Source organism: Pelodiscus sinensis, chromosome 13 (genome assembly GCF_052426305.1).
Source record: "Pelodiscus sinensis isolate ZL-2025 chromosome 13, ASM5242630v1, whole genome shotgun sequence".
Taxonomy (NCBI): domain Eukaryota; kingdom Metazoa; phylum Chordata; order Testudines; family Trionychidae; genus Pelodiscus; species Pelodiscus sinensis.
In genome coordinates, this window is record NC_143064.1 from 33,566,938 (window position 1) to 33,582,430 (window position 15,493).

The window sequence follows — 15,493 nt, forward strand, 5'->3', positions numbered from 1 at the left end:
GATGCTAAGGAAGTCAGGATGGATGTGTCTCATTCACAGCATTTGATGCAGAGATATGAATATCCAAGACTAGGAAATTGTCTTTTGTAGTGAGTTAACCAGTTAAGATCTTTATTAAATCCTAACAATAAATCAAAGATCTTAACTGATTAACGCCTAGCAAAATGAAGTTGTTACCTCAAAGGATGAGCATTTTAGGCCTCTACCCTTATGCACTCAAAATTCTGGTTGAAGTTAGTTGGAATTTTGAGGGCACATAATTCAGGACTGGGCTCTTTATTTGGCTTTAAACAAAAGGCAGCACCAATAAGCTAGCATATGATAGTTTTGGAAGTAGCTGACATTGTGCCTCAGGAAGCAAAGAGCACCTGATCATACCAATTATTTGTACACTTTCAGTAAGTGCAGAACACAGTAAAAAAGTCCATCTTGCGGGAAACTAGAAAAAAAATCAATCCCAGTTTGGTTGGATATTTTAAGGGTACAAGTTCTTACAATAATTTTTGGTATAATTAAAAACATCTAAAAAATTAAATTGCTTGTAGATTTAGAGTAAAATAAACATCATGCATGAAAAGATCCAGCTCGTTTTAACAAAAACAGAATATTAGACTTGGATAGTCCAGAACAAGAGAACAAACTCAATATTCAGCAAACTAATTCTTCAAAATTAAACATTTGTTACATTTAAGTGAAATCACTCTACCCTTACAAGCTAGCCGGCTTAAAAAAAACCCTGTAGATTTATTTTCTTTAAATATGTGTGACAAAACAACATGTTTGAAATTTTTTATACTATGATCTGAAATCTGTCAAACCTCAGCAAGGTGCTTCACTACCAATAGTAACAAATCATTAATGTTTAGGAGTTGTGGTAAAATTCTACTATTTCCTAGACCAGAGCTTTAATGACAGAATTTATTTTCCTCCAAATGCTGATAATGGGGGGAAAGAGATAATTTTCACAAACATTTTTTATGTGGCTTTCAAAATTTAGATGATTAATTCTTTTCCTTCTAATAGTGCCAAGTGAAGATGATTAGTCTACACCAGATCACCTCCCCTTCCATCGCATAGCTTAGATTGTCTGTCTAATAGAAGTTATGTTGTTTACTGCACAAGCAGACCTGTCAAGTGTCAAGCATGTTGCACTGAGGTCTATCATGCACCAGGCAGAACTGGGAAAATGTCACACACCTCGGATGGATGGAGAAGGAGAGAGAGAGAGAGAGAGATCACACCTCCCAACACTCTGTAGCCTAAAATATATAACTTAAGATCCAAATTGCTTGGTCAAACTGCAGTAAGGGTGCATCTACACTGCACCATAGGTCAAAATAAGATACGCAATTTGAGATACACAAATTGCATATCTTGTTTCAATCTTATTTCAAAATAGCTTATTTTGTAAATTGCGAAATAACCAACTGTTCTGAAATGTCCCTTAACCTCATTTCACGAGGCGTTACACGTATGTCGGAATACTGAGCCCGTTATATTTTGAAATAACGGGCTTGCTGTTAAGATGTGAGATAGCTATTTCGGGATACTTCTGGTATCCCAAAATAGCACTGTGGTGTAGATGTAGCCTTAAGGTGCAGACTCATGAGAAAATAATAAAAAAATTATAAGTAAATGAAAAGATTTCAGTGTCCATTCTAAAATATCTAGAAGTACAGATATGGCAAATAGGCTGTCTATTGATTATCCTTGGCCTATAGCAGAGTTGGGCAATAATATAGCAGTGATTCACCAGGGTTGGCCTCTGGAAGGCCGCCAGAGCTATATTTACTTGGATGGTTGCAAGTACCCACAATCGCAGCTCCCATTGGCCACAGATTGCCATTCTCAGCCAATGGGAGTGTCAGGAAGTAGCGCAGAATGGGACACCACTTGCCACAGCTCCTATTGCCATTCCCAGCCAATCATAAGAACAGCCATGCTGGGTCAGATCAAAGATCCATCTAGCCCAGTATCCTGTCTTCCCACAGTGGCCAATGCCAGATGCCCCTGACAGAGTGAACAGAACAGGTACAGGAGGCCCCTGGCTTGCGAGCCCCTGAGTTCCGACTCCCCGCACTTACAACGATTTTTGTAAGTGCTGAAGGGGCCAAAACCCCCTGATTTATGTCCTTGGCCTGCATTTACGATGGTGCATGGCAAGTCGAAGGCCTCCTGTAATTATCAAGTGATCCCGCTCCTGTCATCCATTTCCAGCCCCTGACAAGCAGAGGCTAGGGACTCCATTCCTACCCATCCTGGCTAATAAGTATTGATGGACCTAACCTCCATGAATTATCTAGTTCTTTTTTTAACCTTGTTCAAGTCCTGGTCTTTATGCTCTGGCAAGGGACTTTCAATTGCCAGTACTTGTGATTGTACAGGTACATATAGTGGTGGGGGCCTGCAGGAGCTAAATCTAGCAGGCTGGATTCAGCCTGCAAGCCAATATTTGCCCACCCCGGCCTACAGGAACGTACATAACTATAAGACAAGAGATTATGAACAGGGCCTTAGGCCGATTCGGTCGAATAAGGCCCCACGCCTAAGGGGGCCCTGCGCCCCTGAACCCGGAAGTGCCGGCTGGCATTACAATTCAGAGCCGGGGGCCCTGCTCCGCCACTATGTGGAGCTGGGTCTCTTCCCCAGCTCTGCCTGGAGCAGGCCCCGGACCCCCCCACCTGCCAGCCCCCCCACGCGTCCCCCCACCTCTGTCCCCGTCCCATCCCGTGCGCGGTTCTGTGCGGCTCCCCCTCGCCGCCTGCTGCTGCCCATGTGCGGCATTGCAGGTGGGCAGGGCCCAGGCGTGACGTCACGTCATGCCAGGGATTTTAAAACTGCTCGGAGGCATGCCGCGTGGCTGCCTCCAGGTTCGGACTGCGGGGCCTGAGTGCAGACTCCGGCCCCACAACGTGGAAGGCAGAAGTTAGGGAAGGGGCTTGTGCAGTGGGGGAGGGGCTGGGGAAGAGGCTTGTGGGGAGGGGGAAGGGAAGGTGGTTTGGGGGGCTTGTGCAGTGAGGGAGGGGGAGGGGAAGGAGAAGGGGCTTGTGGGGAGGGGAAGGGCAAGAAAGGGGAAGGCACCAAGACACAAATGGCAGGGGGCCAAGTGCAGACAATGATGGAAAAGGCAGGAGGGGAGGTGTCAGTGGGAGGGGGGACAGGGTGATGCTGGGAGAGGAGAGGAGAGGGGAAGGGCATTGGGGGCTGGAGGGGGAGGGGAGGTGCTGGGAGAAGGCTTGAAAGAAGGGGTGGGCATGAGAAAGATGGGGAGGGAGCAAGTCATGTGTGAGGGCACAGAGGGGCAGGAGGGGAATGGGGCAGAGAGTGGTGAGGGGGTGGGCCTCAGGGAAAAAAGAAGACAAAGGGGGCAGGGGCAGTAAGGGAAGGGGGAAGCACCAGGAGGGTGCAGGGCTAAGGGAAGGTGCAGGTGACAGGGGATTCTGGGGTGAAGCAGAAGGGCAGACACCTGCAGGGAAGGGACCAGCACCAACCAGTTAAGTTGTAGTTCTGCAGAAAAGGACCTGGGGGTTACAGTGGATGAGAAGCTGGATATGAGTCAACAGTGTGCCCTTGTAGCCAAGAAGGCTAATGGCATATTAGGATGCATTAAGAGGAGCATTGCCAGCAGATCCAGAGATGTCATTATTCCCCTTTATTCGGCTTTGGTGAGGCCACATCTGGAGTATTGTGTCCAGTTCTGGGCCCCCCACTACAAAAAGGATGTGGAAGCATTGGAGAGGGTCCAGCGGAGGGCAACCAAAATGATTAGGGGGCTGGAGCATATGACCTACGAGGAGAGGCTGAGGGACTTGGGTCTGTTTAGTCTGCAGAAGCGAAGAGTGAGGGGGGATTTGATAGCAGCCTTCAACTTCCTGAAGGGAGGTTCCAAAGAGGATGGAGAGAGGCTGTTCTCAGTAGTGACAGATGGCAGAACAAGGAGCAATGGTCTCAAGTTGTGGTGGGAGAGGTCCAGATTGGATATTAGGAAAAACTATTTTACTAGAAGGGTAGTGAAGCATTGGAATGGGTTACCTAGGGAAGTAGTGGAGTCTCCATCCATAGAGGTATTTAAGTCTCGGCTTGACAAAGCCCTGGCCGGGTTTATTTAGATGGGATTGGTCCTGCCTAGAGTGGGGGGCTGTACTTGATGACCTTCTGGGGTCTCTTCCAGTTCTATGATTCTATGATAAGGGAATGGTTGGATGAAATAACATGATCTTGGTAACTAATTGACCATTCATTATCAGTTGGAAATAGGTCAATGGAGGGATGATAGGAGTTGCTATAGGGAACTTTCTGGGTGTCTGGCTGGTGAGTCTTGCCCACATGCTCAGGGTTTAGCTGATCGCCATATTTGGGGTCGGGAAGGAATTTTCCTCCAGGGTAGATTGGCAGAGGCCCTGGAGGTTTTTCGCCTTCCTCTGTAGCATTGGGCACAGATCACAGCTGAAGGACTCTCTGCATGTTGGGTCCTTCAAAGTATTTGAATGCTTCAATATCTTTGATATAGGTGAGAGGATTATTCTAAGAGGGGTGGTTGAGATTCTGTGGCCTGCACTGTGCAGGGGGTCAGACTAGATGATCATAATGGTCCCTTCTGACCTTAAAGTCTATGAGTCTATGGGAGGAGAGAGGCAGGGCAGGTGTGTAGAGGGAGGCGTTAGGAGAGGGGATGAGGAGGGTTAGCTCACTTGATCAGAGTGAGGCTACTGGAGAAGTAGGCACAGGGGCAAGGGAAGGGTTGGTGGAGGGGGGCAGGTTGCAGGAGGGCTGAGGGTAGTGAGAAGGGCAGGAGTCAGGACAGCAGAGGAAGGTGAGGCATTGGGGGGGCAGCAGGCACCAGGGGAGATGATGGAGCAAGCAGAGGAGACATGGCAGCAGAGAGAAAAGGTTTAAAAATATATATTAATAACTTGGTATGCTGCCCACGGCCAGTTTGTTTGCGACCCCGCGGTGCAGTTTGGGTTTATGTGGGGATCAACACGTGGCCGGCGAGTAGGAGCCAAAACAAAAAAGTAGTTGGTGTAATGATCTTCTGTTGATATGCATTTTAGTAGTTAAATTCTTGGACTGTCATTGCTCATGAAAAGTGCTGTCACATGGGCAGAAATCGGGTAAATATTACATTTTATTTCTATAAGCAGAACTGATGTAAATGGGGCCTGTATGTTGTGTAGTCTTAATCTTTGTATTCATGCCTGTCAGTGTGAGAGAAGCTATCTGTATATATTTGCTTGCATATGCAACCACGCTTAAGTTGAGGCCCTCAGCATGTTCTGTAAGTATCAGTGTGGGGCTTCCAAAGTTGAGTTGCCCTAGCTCATCCCTGACAGGTGTCTGTCTAACCTGGTCTTAAATATCTCCCGTGATGGAGATTCCGCAATCTCCCTAGGCTATTTATTCCAGTCTTTAGCCACCCGGACAGGCAGGAAGTTTTTCCTAATGTCCAACCTAAACCCCCCCTTGCTGCAATTTAAGCCCACTGCTTCTCATCCTAACCTCAGAGGCCAAGGAGAACAATTTTTCTTCCTCCTCCTTATGATAATCTTTTAGATACTTAAAAGCTGCTCTCATGTCCCTTTTCGGTCTTCTCTTTTCCAAGGTAAACAAGGCCAATTCCTTCAGCCTTGCCTCATATCTCATGTTCTCTAGTTCTTTTCTCATTTGTGTTGATCTTCTCTCAACATTCTTCAGTTTCTCCACATTTCCTGAAATGTGGAACCCAGAACTGGACATGATACTCCAGCTGGGGCCTAATGTAGATGGCTCATTCCCTGTCTAGGGGAGGTGAGACTGGGCGGGTTAATTTCCAATCCTCCTGTTTATTCTTTTTCTAAGCCAGGAGGGCATGGTAGTTCTGATGGGGGCTCTGCAGAAAGGCAGCCCGCACTGCCCCCTTCCTGAAACCTTGTGCAGGTGTTAAACAGCTATCCAGCCCAACCTAGAGGTGACTGCATTTCAGCGTGCCTGAAGCAACACTGCACCAGCAATGGACAGGAGAATGGCTCCCGGGCATGGCTTGCTCATGACAGCTTCAGTCCCGTTGATGGGCCTCAGCCTCTTTCCTTGCACTCCCCCGCTTTGCATTGGGGTGGTAGACTCTGAGGGAGAGGTGTGGAGACTGTTCCTGTGGGGTGAATGAGGTGGGAATGGATAAGGCGGAAAGTGAGCACCTCTGGGCAGTTGCAATGGTTGGAGAGGGGATGGAAGCCAGATCCAAGATCAATGAGCCCTGGGAAGTGGGCCCATTGAAAGGAGTCTAGACCTGTGGATGCCTTGGGGGTCTGCAGCAAGGGCCTGCTTTGGGAAGCCCCCTCTTTGGAGGTGAATGTGGCAGCATTGAGACACCACCCAGAAGCAGGCACCACAGACACTCACTGCAGAGTCATGGGACAGCTCTCACAGATCTTGCACATGCATAAGATGATAGATCTGCAGGAGAGGGGCAGTGGCATAGTGAGGGGGCTGACCTTGAACTCAACGTGCAGGCAATGTGTTGAAGGGCAGTTCAAAGGAGGCAATGGTGGTGAGGTACCATATTACCTAGTGAAATCATTGGTGCTGAAATCACTAAGGACTAGAATTTGACCACAGAACTGACACTTTAACAGACTCCATTTTTGCTATTTAAAAAGTAAATCAATGTAACAGAAAACTTCAACGCTCTCTGGTAACTTTAAAAATCAAACTTTAAACTTTATTGAAAAAATTGGATAGTTTGCAACTCAAAATATTTGACCTACAACTGATTTAGTTTTGTGTAAAATTTTGCATAATAAAAGGATGGCATTTTTTTTAAAAAAAATAGATATACATTTTGATCAGATCTACTTCTGATGTGATATTTGTGTGGTTGTGGTTTGTGGTGTGGGTTTTTTTTGCTCAACAAAAAATCCTGGGGGGGGGGAGGGCCAAAACAGTTCAAACTGGGCCCTGCACTTCCTAAAGCCGGCCCTGATTATGAAAGCCATCTCTCCTGTAACAATGAGTACAACTTCACACCCATTTCATATGAGAAGTAACTATCATTCATCCATTTTACAGATAAGGTAATACGAATTTTCATAAGGCCACCACAAAAAGCACTAGATATAGAACCCAGTTGTCTAACAGGACAGGCCTAAACTTCATCGTGTGTGTGTGTGTGTGTCCGTGTGTGTGTGTGTGTGTGTCCGACCGACCGACCGTAGGTCTTTGTCCCTATCAGGGGACTAGACCATGTGTACAAAGAATCTTCTGCTGCCTGGATATCAATGGAACCAATGTGATAAAGAGCCCACGTTAATTTTCCAGAGAAAACCAAATTGATCTTTTATACTTGATTATGCTGACTGTCTCATGACTAGAACCGAATATGATCCCAGAGCCAGAAAACAAAACCCTGATAACTCAACATGCCACTGTATGTCAAACTGTATAACTCACAAAGTATGTGATATCTCTTACTATATACTGATTCACACAAATATTAAAAGCATGCATGTCCTAACAATTTATCTTATAAAGCATGTGCAAGAGGTCTCTCTATAGATCTGAATATTGAAGGGAGTGACAAATATAAGTTTGTAAGGACTCTAAAATAGTTTAAGTAATTTTATCTTGCAGAATGTTGCTTTTAGAAGTGAATTAAGATGCTATGCTAATATTTGTTTTTATTCTTCAAGTACTTAACCTAATAGAAATTGTCTGAAGAACAGCAAAAACAATGGGAGATTTTGCTTGTGAGTGCAGTTGGAGACCCTGCCTATGTGACCACCCACACACACTCACACCCCGCCATAGGGTAAATATTTAGTCAAAGAAACAACCTTTCAGGAAGCCTCTCATTCTCAAAAGTGTAATATTAGCATTTACTAGGGAACCAGATGCCTCAGAACATTGCTACAGCTCATTTCAGCTGCCAGCCACCAGTTTCAAGCCAGTTCAGCGTGATAGGAATTTGAAGTCATTCCTATCCAGTGGATGGTTAGTGACTCCTTTTGGAAAGTAATTTGGAGAAGCCTCACTTTCAATTCCCACATTAAGAACTCACTACCACTTTTCATTTATTGGCAAATTTCACGAAGAACCCTAAAATGGACCTGGAGTTGGAACTAGCTGTTACTCTTAAAAGAATTCCCTTTTGCCCAATGTATCTGTGCTGCAGAATGCTGGCAGCCAATGTGTGTAGGCAGCTTGTTCCTGCTTCTGATATAGGTGCTCTAGTGAGAGAGAACTTCATCCATCAAGGCTTTCAAATACATCTCTCACCTGCACTGAACATGTGCACAGTTTTTATGGTGTTTAATAGCTGTGTGTGAAATTCCATAGATGTAAGTTAGCTTATTTAAATACTTTGCTTAAAATAACAACTATGCTGCTACACAGATGTGGTAGATGTATACTAAATCTCAATAGATCCGTGCAACAGACCCCTTTCAAAAAAAGCCACTGAATGATCAAATCCTTCCTCCGCAAAAGTTTTTGATAATTAACAGATACTCCCTTTGTTATAAGTCAGGAGGCTTTCCAAGGTGTGTGTATAGGGAGGGGGAGATTCTTACTCTGTTATTTCTTCAACAATAGCTTTCAGGATTACTATCTAAACCAGGGGTGGGCAACCCGTGGGAAGCACATGACCCATCAGGGTAACCCACTTGAAGAGCGGACCCAAAAAAGGATTTAAAAGGACTAGATTTATTCAAATCAAATTTTTTAAATTGGATGTTTTGATTTTTCTAAAATCATCAATAAAATATGAAATCTCATTTAAAGTAACAGTTACAATTAAATCTCATTATAAACATACTATATTTTCTCATGAAAATGAATTAGTGGTTCTAGTCTGTCCAGCCTAATTACTAGCTCTTGCTTCTTGAAAGCTCTGGGCTTTTAATTTCAGTTTTTCAGCAGGCTAAAAACTAACATGTGTAAAGAAAGATGCAAGATGGATAGAATTGTTTTTGTTCTGTGCTTATGTGGTGGAGAGCCTGGACCAAGCCCGGCAGAGGAGTTAATTAAGACATTGTCTTAAGACACAGAAACAATACATAGGAAAGGACAAAGGGAATATAGAAAGGAACAGTAGAGTGGACTGGAAAGAAAAGGGGAAGACATTCAGCACACGCACACATACACAGCTTCTTATATTCCCCCACACATTTGCCACAGAAAAGCTGCCATGGCTTGTGGGCATAAGAGAGATCTTATCTGGGAATATTTTGAAGAAAATTGTTCCCTGGGTAAAAAAGGAAAAATGTGCCAAGTGTAAGCAGTACAAGATGATGATGATGTAGGGCAAAAATGAAACATCATAAGGAAACCTGCTATGGGGAGAAAATTATGTGGATGAAGATGTGAATACAACTGAGCAGATCAACTAGCTAGAACTAAAGTACTCCCTTTGCAATGCATCATTTTTCAAGACTCTCTCTATGCCTTTTGGTGTAACTGTGATTTGACAAGTAAATTCCCAAGCTATTTCCTGTGTTTGATGTTAGGTGAAAAAAAGTTTAGCTTAGCTAATCCTTATAGCTTGTTTAATTAGTTAGATTTAGAATCTATCACTCATGTATAAAATGCAGTAAGAGAAATCTAGAGTTAGGAGGTGTTCTTGAAAAAACAGGCTTGCAGACAAACACACAGACAGATGCACTCTAAAAATGTATAGAAAGAGGATACATGACTTATTTTGGAACATCATAGCCACAGATGATAATGGTGATACCATAAGTCTATTCCCTGTTTTACTTCAGCATAACTTAAGCTCTTCCAAGGGAACCCATTCTATACTTGATTACTCAAAAAACATAACTGCCAGTGAGTTCAATGGGGTTTAATTCCAAAATTGAGTATACTTTAAGAACAGCCTTAGCTTTTTAGGTAACTTAATTAAATCAATTTTTTTTGGTGATTTAAATCAATCTACTCCGTGGGCTTGCGGGCAGCGAGTCAGTTTATTTACATTGAGGCATGACCCCTGCAGCTTCCAGTGGCTACAATTCACCATTTCCGGCCAATGAGAGCTGCAAAAGGCAGCTACAAGAACATCCCATGGTACTCTGTGCAACTCCCATTGGCTGGGAATGGTGAGCTGTGGCCAATGGGAGCTCCAAGGGTCATGTGCCTGCAAACACTCATCAGAGGATAATCCTGATGGGCCATAGGTTACCATCCACTTATCTAAACAGATTCACCAGATTCAGTCAGGAAAATTATTAGATAACAGCACAGATATTTTGAAATCAAACCATATAGAAGAGTTATGTTTTGACTCACTAACTTTCATGGAGATTTTGGATGCCCAAGGAAAGAGGATCCAACACTAAGAGAAGAAATGAACATTATTTTATTAGAACAATTTGCATCTAAGGTTTATTGAATAAACCCAAAGCACATGTCCACGATCACTACGTCTATACTGCCTCTTTTTTGCGGAATGGGATGCAGAGATGGGACAATCAGCAGCGGCTGCAGAACTTCCAAATGTGCAAGACCACTTTCTTGGAACTGTATGAATAGCTTACTCTGCCTTGAGGCAGCAGAATACCCAAATGAGACCCACTATGACTATGGAGAAGCATGTGGCAATTACCCTATGGAAGCTTGTAACACCAGACACCTACCAGTCTGGATGGGGCAAATCTACAGTGGGGGCTGTTATACACGTAGCCAAGGTGATCAATAACATTCTGTTACTGAGGGTTGTGACTCTGGGAAAAGTGAACACCATAGTGAATGGCTTTGCCGCAATGAGGTTCAACAGATGGAATACACCTCCCCATCTTGACCCCCAATCACCTTGCCACAGGGTACATCAACTGCAAAAGGTACTTCTCCATAGTGCTGCAAACGCTTGTAAATCACAAGGGCTGTTTCACCAACATCAGCATGGGACGGTTGGGAAAGGTGCATGATGCCTGCATCTTTAGGATCTCCTGCCTCTTCCAAAAGATGTACTGTGGCACTCCCCCCCCCCCCCCCCGGACAGAAAAATCAGGGTCAGAGAGGTAGAAATGCCTATTGTGATCCTTGGCAACCCAGTCTATCCCTTGCTCCCGTGGCTCATGAAGTTTTACAAGGGTAGCTTGAACCCCAGCAAAGACCAGTTCAACAACAGGCCGATCAGGTGCAGAATGGTGGTTGAATGTGCATTTGGAGGTTTAAAAGGTAGGTTTAGGAGTCTCCTGCCTAGGCTGGACCTCAGCAAAGGCAACATTCCTTTTGTGGTGGCTGCCTGTTGTATGCGCCATAAGTTTTCTCCTTACTCGCACAAAGATTATCTGGCAGGGTAAGATGCTAAGGCAGAGTGCCTAGCCAGAGAGTTTGAGCAGCCAGACACCAGTGCCACAAGGAGTACAGCAAGGGATAGTGCAAGTCAGAGGCCCAGAAGGACAGTTTTATGCAAGACCAGTTTCGTGACACTTCCACATGGCTCTTAAACTGCCCCTGTATTCGCCTTTAATCCCCCATCCCACCCCTGCAGTTCAACCAATAAAGAGGCTATTGTTCAAAGAACAGTTTTTATTTGGGGAAAACAGCAGGAAAAGGAAAGAAGTGGGAACTCAAAGTGGGGAAGAAGACTCAGGAATACGAGTAAAACTGCCTTTTGCTTCCCAAAGTCCTAGAGGATATGGCTGCCCTTGAATTCCTTCCCCATGTCCTGGAGCCCCAGCGACCCTTTGAGTCCCTGGGAGTGGAACAATGAAAAAGCACAGGAGGGGGGATACTAGGGTTGTCATTGGGTAAGACAGGGTTCTGGGAGGAACCCTTCATCAGGCATGAAGGCAGGCACTCCATAACAGGGGTAAGGGAAGCAAACATGGTCTCCTGCTGTCTTGCCTGCTGCTCCCTGGTAGCTCTTCTTTCCTGGCATTCCATGATGCAGTCCAGGAATTCTGCCCTCATCTCCTTCATAAGGGAGTTCATGCAGGCCATCTGTTCCCAGAACATGTCCTCCCTTGTCTACTTTTGCCTGCAGATCTGAGCCAGGAGGGAAGATGCTGGAAGAGGGGGAGTATACACTGAGCTGGCTGCAGTACCAGCTGCAATGAAAAGTTACGAAGGCAGATGCTATAGGAGATACATTGGCTGCGTCTACACTGGCATGATTTTGCGCAAATACTTTTAACGGAAAAGTTTTTCCGTTAAAAGTATTTGCGCAAGAGAGCGTTTATACTGACATGTGCCTTTGCACAAGAGATTTGCTTTTGCGCAAGAGCATCCGTGCCAGTAGACGCTCTCTTGCGCAAGAAAGCTCCAATGGCCATTTTAGCCATCAGGCTTTCTTGCACAAGAAATTAACATTGCCCGTCTACACTGGCCTCTTGCGCAAGAACAGTTGCACAAGAGGGCTTATTCCTGAGCGGGAGCATCACAGTTCTTGCACAAGTACTGATTTCATACATTAGAACGTCAGTGTTCTTGCGCAAGAACTCCCCACCAGTGTAGACAGGCGGCAAGATTGCCAGTGTAGATGCAGCCGTTGTGCTTAGTATACCCCTAAACTCTTAGCCTACACCAAAGATCTCCATAAAGACAATGGAGATGTGTTCCGTGCAACATCTAATGTTTATTTTAAAGCAGGCAGGTGCAGAGGAGGGACCATCATGACACACTCGATCTGGAGACAGGCAGGCATGGTAAGGGGCCAGCTAGGGCAGAAGCTGTTCTTATGGCTTGGTGTGGAAAGGTGTCTTACCATGGAGGATGGAATAAGGCAGGTCTCCCCAAAAACCATGTGAGAAGCTCTCCTATCTGAGAGCTTTATGCAGCTGTGCAGGCAAGACTTCCACTCCATCTGCAGACACATTAGCAAACTGTTCTGTGCCCCCTGTGCTATGTAGGCACAGAGTACACCACGCATCACACCCCATTGCCTTAAACCACTTGTAGTTAGAAAAAGTTTGTGAACTCAATAGATGTGCCCTCCCTGGAGTCTGTGTTTGCCTGGGAGGAGGGGTCTGGCCCTAGCAGCATGAACAGCTCCTGGCTCTCAGGGAATTGCTGGCTGACCAGTTTCCTTCTCCTCCTCCTATGCCACCACATCGTCCTCCATGCTGACACCAGAGGTTTCTTCGCCAGACTCCACGGTCAAACTGGGGAAGCTGGCTGGGACCCCGCCCCAAAATGGCATGCAGTAGCAGCATGTGTGAGGAGCTACACCAGATCATCTGCTCATCTGCTTTGCTTTGTGGTAGGACTACCTCAGCTCCTTGATTTTCACTCAGCACTGCTGGGCACCACTGGAATACCCTTTAGCCACCAGACAGCTTGCAATCTTGCTGTAAATGTTTTGAAGTACTAGGGTAAAAACAAACAAAAAAAAAGACAAAAACTGGAGATAAAGCTTTAATTGAGGTTTATAATTGGTTGTATTTGTATTTTGAGTTACAAATAAAGCAAAACCCAGGAATGAGGAAAGTTTAGAGTCTATGTTCGTAAAAAGATGACAAAACAAATGTCTTGTGAGACAGTAAGAGATTTTAAAAAATAGTATCCATCTTGCTAGTCTCAATTTAGGAAATCAATAGTAAGCAAAAATCAAGTTTTCCACTTTGCCAAAAAGGGATACTATTTGCAGCATTAACAGTAGGAAGACCTGAGATTCTGTCATACAAGGTATGCCAGTTGTTAATCTACTATTAAAGCAGAATTACAAGTACCCAAGGTGCAACCAGCAACATCTCTTTTCCAGCTACTAAAATGAGTTTAGTTGGAAGTCAGTTTTACTCCTGGGCTGTGACTACATGCTGCCTGTCTACACTGGCGGAGAGTTCTTGAGCAAGATCACTGATGTTCTACCATATGAAATCAGTGCTTCTTGCGCAAATACTCTGACGCTCCCACTCAGGGATAAGTCCTCTTGCGCAAGTGTTCTTGCGCAAGAGGCCAGTGTAGAGAGGTAACATCAATTTCTTGTGCAAAAGCAAATCTCTTGTGCAAAGGCACATGCCAGTGTAGACACTCTCTTGTGCAAATACTTTAACGCAAGAACTCTTGCATTAAAGAGTATTTGCGCAAGATCATGCCAATGTAGACATAGCCCTGGTGCTTTTCACACTGGATTTGTGTCAATGATTAATTCACATTTCAGAAGTATAGCAATGAAACTCATAGCTAGAGCCTCAAGTACTTGTTTAAAATTTTAAACTTTATAAAAGTTACCAGATTTGATGCAACTATATTAACTTTCTTGAGCTGCACTGACAAAAATGAGAAATATTTTCTTTTAAATGCTATAGTTATGTTAAACAGACCAAGTGAAACTAAGCAAACTTAAAAAACAACAAGCAGTCTGGTAGCACTCTATAGACTAACAAAACATGTAGATGGCATCATGAGCTTTCGTGGGCACATCCCACTTCTTCAGATGACCAGCTAGTGAAAGTAATAAGGGTTTCAAACTACTACAATAGAGAAGAAAAATCCTCTAAAAATAAGCCACCAAAATAAGCATGTGCATAATGTTGATGTTGAATAAATAAATTATTAGTAAATAAACACCATATTTGTACTAGCCCAGCAGCTACTGTAAAATATGCCAACTTACTTAATATAAAAATCCATAAATTCCTGTGGCACATCATTAGTAGTGCAATTTTACTACCTTAGCTTTTTTCCATAACCAAACATCCAGGTTTACTTGTAAATCAATAATTGTCCTGGAAAAAATTATCACTAAAATAAAGAGGCTCCCAAGTACTATCAGTAAACAGAACTGAAAAAAAAAAATGAATGTAAAATATATTTGCTGATACCACTACCTCACAAAATGTAACTGTTTTGGTCTCCAATATATGTTCTAGAATTCATTCATATTATGGATATTAGTAAACATTTATTTTTGTAATGATGTCTAACAGCTGAAAAATTCAGGGATTACGTTTACAAGCAGAAGGGGTAGGTAGAAGTAGGTGCTCAAGGGGAACCAGCTTTTAAGCTAGCTTCTGCCTCCCCCTGCTGCTGCCCCTGAAAACTGAGGCTCTTCATTGGCAACAGCTCCCACTCCACCTGCCTCTGACACAGATGCAGGAAAGGGAGGGAGCACGTAGTCATTAGAATTAACAACTGAGCCCAGGCTTATCAGCTAATCATGTAAAGGACTACACATTAACAAACCCAATTACACTGGGCATTACTTCATTACTCCACAATGAAGAAAACTTCAACTCACTGCAATCGAGTTCTCCAGCAGAAAACATTAATGTTTCTGAATACCCAGAGGCTACGTCTAGACTGGCATGATTTTGCGCAAATACTTTTAACGGAAAAGTTTTTCCGTTAAGTATTTGCGCAAAAGTGCATCTAGATTGGCACGGCGTTATCGTTATAATGATGCACTTTTGCACAAAAGCAGAAGTCCGGAACCATTTTTCAGAGGGCAAAAGGGGGCGGGGGCTGGAGCTCCTTTGAGATACGTGCTTAAAGGGATCTCCCTGGACAGCCGTTTCTCTCCTGCTGCATGCTTTAGGACAAAGAGACTGACAGCCATAGCAGTTTTGGTGGTTGCCCT

General features: G+C 44.3%; 1 protein-coding gene across 3 annotated transcripts in view; it reads right to left on the bottom strand.

The window, feature by feature from the left end:
* The window catches only part of HDX (highly divergent homeobox), a 153,587-nt gene that overhangs the window by 120,652 nt on the left and 17,442 nt on the right, over window positions 1-15,493 (bottom strand). The gene's annotated exons all lie outside the window — the stretch shown is intronic.